We start from the raw sequence: 6,000 nt of genomic DNA, 5'->3' as shown, positions 1-6,000 counted from the left end.
AACAGCTAAGAGAGCATTGAATTCTTTCCATTTCTTCTCAATAACCAGGGCATCAGCTTTTCTCATCAGAAATTTAACATAGAATCCGTGGGTTCCACCATTAGGCTTCCAGTTATCTGTAACATCTTTCATGCTCAAATAAAGAGCACCAGCAATTCGGCCCATTTTCGGTTTCTCAGGTACACATACAAAAGGAATCCTGTGTTGAACCTTAATCTTGAGGATGTCAGCATATTCTTCAAGGGTTGGTGCCAGTTGGTAATCAGGAAAGGTGAAACATCGTAACTCAGGATCGTAGAACTGAAGAAGTGTGTATAGAGCCCATTCATCAACCCGAGAAGTTAACATATGTAAGATGTGGCCATATGTTTTCCTGAACTCATCCAAGTTTTGCCCAGTAACTGAAGTGCTCAGACGAATCAGAGGCGTTATATCCTCACGGAAGAAACTGCAGGTGAAAGTACGCCTAGTAACCTCTTTGGTAACTGTCACGTTGTTAGCCATTTCAAGTGAAGAAGATAATAACCTTGGATACCCTGAAAAAAATGGCATGCACATGAGAAATAATAATACTTCTTTTCTTTCTCTTTTTTTTTTACATATCTTTTCTTTTCTTTTCTTTTCTTTTCTTTTCTCTTTTCTTTTCTTTTTTTTTTTGAAAGGTAAACATGCCATGATGTAAATGATGCAATGGAGATTTCCCCACATAGGAGAAGTGTGTGTGGCCTCTGGGTGAGATCGGACGTTGCAGGATCAAAGGTCCGGCATAGGCACAGTGAAACCATAAGAACACAAGTCACCAACAGAACGGTCACCAACGGTACCTGTCATGTATATCCCACCCCACTCACAGGTGTAGTCTAGGTCAGGGTAGGTCAATGGCTTCCAGCGTTATCAGTTCTCCTGAAATACCATCATTGTCGCAAATACATGCCAACAACGGTATTTCATTTGAACCTCGACTGGTCGTGGGTCTCATGATCGCAATCAACAGAACCTGACATTCTGTTGGCGTCATGACTATCCACTCTATCCTAGGTATCCTATGTGTCACTCTGGCCTGGGTATTGGGCCTTTTACCTCATAGAACATCCCACCCAACCTGCAAAACAGAACAGAAGACCCCAAGGAACACAGAATATAATCCATATGCATGATGTGCGAGCAGAAATAAACATGATATGCAAGCGGAAAATAAACAGGACATGCGAAACATAAAATAAATACATAAAATAAATAAAGGCACGTATAGACAAAACATAGCACACCCAGTAAATAAACAAACAAACGGATAGGCTAGGATCGACTCACTAAGGATGGACCAGCACAGGTCTAGCAACATCCCCAGCAGAGTCGCCAGCTGTCGCACGCTCGCGAAAAATGAACAGAGTCGCCACCAATATATTTATCCCATAAGGGAAAGGAATATCAGAAAACCTAACAAAGGAAGGAACATGGTCTTGCGACCAGAGAATCTAGGTGCGGGAGTCGGTTACGCGAGGGGAAGGTGCTAGCACCCCTCACGCCCATCGTACTCGATGGTATCCACCTATGTTTGTTTCTATCTAAAGGGTGTATAACTATGTCTATGTCTAAATGCGAAATGAATGCAAAATGTAGGGAAAATAAAGAATTGTACTCGCACGGGCCCTACCCCGCTGCCTACGTATCCTTTTCAGGAATCAGAGTTACCGTAGCTCGGCTAAAGATTTTCTGTTTGTTTTTTGTGTTTTTTAATTGGGCGGAGTCAACGTTCACGTTCTTGCATAAGGGACGACCTACGATGCGTACGAACGGAAATGACATTGCCCTTAGGTGCCAACGAGGCAAAAGAAAAAGAAATGATTGGTTTGTGTCTTTTAGGATAGATGAGTGATGAACAGTTCCCAATACCGGGCCACTCACCACTTTCTCTACTTTGCTTTAGTCTGAACCATTGTTATATGTTTTGAAGTGTTTTTGGTTGTGTGTTTTTTAAGGAAATTTGCTTTGCGATCCGAATCACATAAAATGTATAATGATCGAGAAGCAGATTAGGGAATGAATCCCACTCACTTCCATCCCATTATGTAATGTTTGAGAAACAGATTAGAGAATGAATCTCACTCATTTCTCTCCCATTAGTTAATGTTTGAGAAACAGATTAGGGAATGAATCCCACTCGTTTCTCTCCCATTAAGTAGTGACCGAGAAACAGATTAGGGAATAAATCCCACTCGTTCCTATGCCACTAAGCGATTGAGAAATAGATTAGGGAATGAATCCCACTCATTTCTCTATCACTTGCTTAATGTGATTCGCATCTTCCTTTTATTAATGTTTTAAAGAGTTGAAAAAGAAAAAGAATGCAATAGGGAACTAGATCTAACATTCTAATCTATGTTATTCTAATCTACAAATGGCCCTAAGGTCAAGGATAACTATCCTATCTCAATTCCTCTTAACAAAGAAGGAAGAGTCTAAGGGAACATAGCAAGCAATAGTAAGGAGTAAGCAATATCAAAGCAAGGAATGAGAGGCTAAGCATGAAAAGGGGAGAAAGAGGCCCCAAGTCAGTAGCAAAACAAGGGATTGAATGTCCCAAATCAAATACAAAAGCATCACGGTACCCTACAAAAACATCCACAAGAAGTCGTCAAAGCATCGCATGCATCGTTACTTACCGATTAGCGGACAAACATCAATTAATCAAAGCAAAAGCAAGTGAACACATGGTCTAAGCTTGAAGTCAGTAGCAAACTCATTCATTTAGTTCCAATATCCTATGTTAATCTATATTAGTCAATTAGCATGAAGCAATACAAAACTCTAACCGAAACTAGACAACATTAGGTCAATACTAGCTAAACGGTTTTAAATCGTGAATGAAGTTAGAAACATGTAATCAAATGGTGCAAGTCAGTAGCAAATAGCCTCTACTAGATGCCTAAACAACCACAAAATCATGCCAAAGAGTTTCACACAAAATTACGGGTCATTTGTACAAGTTACGGTGCAATCGTCAACCAAAAACAAGTTATTTACATGTGATAAAGAAAAATCGGGTAAAATAGGAAAACATGATCTAAAATTTTCAATTCTAGGTTTTAGGACCTCTAGACATCCCTAATTATATGTACAAAAGTAACCAACATCATTGCATGAATGCAAATCGAATTATAGGTCAAATTCACATGGTTAATCACTTAGAAGAGCACATTAATCGGGTAAAAGAAACCTAATGAAAATCTAATCAAGACATGGAATTGCACTTTTATTTTTTATACACATGAAGATATAGGAGCCTACTGATATCACACAAAAAATGGGAATTCAATTCTAATTCTAAGGCACTCAACCGAATTATTTTGTAAAACACACTAAACATGCGAAAATATGAACATATCTAAGAAAAAGATTTATTTAAAATAGCAAACTAGTTTCTAAAAATCTATAAAAAATACCACAATTATGTACACACATTATTCTATCTAAAACATATTTTTATTGATTTTTTGTTTGAACCAAAACAGGTTTATGAATCAAAAGTTAGGGAAGCAACAAGTTTCAAATGGAATGCAAGTTTGCCTAAGTCAGGGGGGTGAGAAAGCAGTTTGTAATGCACTAACTCTATTCATTGGCGCTAAGGCCCAGACAAGAGGGGGGGTACGGAAAGCAATGCGCCAGGCCCAGTCCACTTTCAGATCACTCTCTTTTTTGTTTGCTTCATCTTTTTTCATTAGCATGCATTATTACAATCAAAAACGTGACATGCATGGGGACTATATGATATCAATTGGTCAACTTTATTTAAAATGGAAAAAGACAAATATTGACTGAGCCAATCACAGGCCTCCACCACATCACCCAATCATTGCAAACGGATAAAGCTACTAGGAAAAGAGGCCAATCGTGCCGCGCCAGGTCATCGTGACCGCTAGTGGAATGGAAAATGGCAGATACCGGAGACGCCACTCCGGTTATCTTCTCCGGCGGCCCACCGCCGTGGCCACACCTCGAACCGCCCAGAAATACCAAGAAACACCACTATCCTACTCGGATTTTTACATAGAACACGGATCCGGCCTCCGTTTTCATTGATCCTTCTTCTATCATGCTAACCGAATGCAATCTAAGAACCCTAACTCTATGAACCTCCATGAAAATGCAATGTAAGGACGTCGCCACAATTATCGAGAAGCACAGGATGCATATATCACGTTTAAACGTTCAAATAACCACATTTCAAGAAAAACAAACAACACACCTCAAGGATCTAAAAACTATCACACAAGTGTATCGTACACCTTGCAAACATGATGATACCAGATCTAACCTGTGCTTTTAATCCAAAGGAAATCAGGAATCTTACCTGTTGAATCTTGAAGGAAGAAAAAGCTCTGAAGAAAACTCAGCAAGCTCCTCCGGCTCTTGGTGAAGATGACTAGCTATGGAAGTTGGTAGCTCAGATTTGAAGTTCGTCCTTGAAGCTTGGCCTTGATGGTGGTGCAACTCCGATGAAGGTCATGCCATGGTTATGATGATTCAAGAGCTGCAGCGGTGATGAGAATGGAGGTTTTGAAGGTTGTTGAGATGAGAGTGAGGTTGTTATGATGGTTTGTTGAGATGAGAGTGAGGTTGTTATGGTGGTTTGTTGAGTTTGTTGCGGTGGTTGCTGGTGGTTCAGAGGGGGATGAGATGAGGGAGTGAAGAAGAGAAGAGAATGATTAGAGAGTGACGAGGGAGGTGGGAGAGTGGAGAGAATTTGAAACTGGAAAAATGAAGTGTGTCCCAAGGGGCGTGTGAAGGGATTTCATGTTATATAGTAAGGGTATCCATGTAACTTATGGTGGTGATGCAAGGTAGTGGATCTTTTCCTTTTGCAAACTTAATGAACAAGTAGTGTACATTTATGGTGAGGCCTTTCTTAGCTTTTGTATGTTCAGAACATTGCATGGTTATAATGAGTAAATATGGAGACTGCTGGGCAGGTTCATGTGCGTGTCTTGCAATTCCCCGCGTGTGCCTTGCCAAATGCCAAACACCAAACAAATAGCCATGGTGCTACCTTCAAGTGTCAATAGCTTCCACTATAGTTCATCATTAGTCCCAACTCTTTGCTCAATGTGTAGAGGGCATGGAGGAGAGAGGTTTGATATTAAGCTTGAGTTATTTGGATACATGTGCTTCCCTTAAGCGAGATTTGAATTCAGTATGCCACCTGTTTGACAAAATGCCTTGCGCATGCCCTAGATTCTCGCCCATGTCTTGGCAAAATATAACTTGGTGAGGTCACGAATTTAAGGTTCTCTATCTTGATCAATACTTGTCCAAATGATCCAATTATTGTCTCATCGGATAGAAGGAATGGAGGAGAAGAGATGCACACGAATTTTGTATTTTACGGACCTTTATATTGCTCTATAACTGGCTTTCAATATGGCGCACCAAGTGCTCGAGCAAATGCTTACGCGTGCCCAGCAAATATGCCCAGCCACATGACCTGAATAATGAAATTTTCCATCTTTGAATTTCCATAACTCTCAAACCATGACTCAAATGAAAGTTTTCCCAACTTCAAATTTGTAAAGGGCCATGAGATGAACAAAGTTGATGTTGACTTTGTCTTGAAATGGAGACTTTTGCCACGTATAAATTGATCCTGAAGTCAGCCTCACAACCATTTTCCAAACCTCCAAAATTTCCCTAAGTATAGGACTTTCCATTTATGGAAGTTTCACAAATTAACCACTTTCCACTTTTAGCAACTTTTGATAAAACCTTGATTTTTATTTATTTCTTTGATTTTCTTCGACCGATTTTCCACCAAAGTCCACGTTTGACAGTTGACTTTGACTTTGACCCGAAAGTCAACTTTTTCTGATTTTCTCTGATTATTGATGAAATTCCCGATTAAATCTCCTTCGATCAAATCCAGTCAAGCAAACACATCCACATAGTCAGTATGAGCATTTTCATTCATGGAATCCATTCCTGATTGAATGTTGACCAGAAAGTCAA

The sequence above is a fragment of the Vicia villosa genome, unplaced genomic scaffold (assembly GCF_029867415.1).
Source record: "Vicia villosa cultivar HV-30 ecotype Madison, WI unplaced genomic scaffold, Vvil1.0 ctg.000197F_1_1, whole genome shotgun sequence".
NCBI classification, from domain to species: Eukaryota; Viridiplantae; Streptophyta; class Magnoliopsida; order Fabales; family Fabaceae; genus Vicia; species Vicia villosa.
This window is presented reverse-complemented; position numbering follows the sequence as displayed.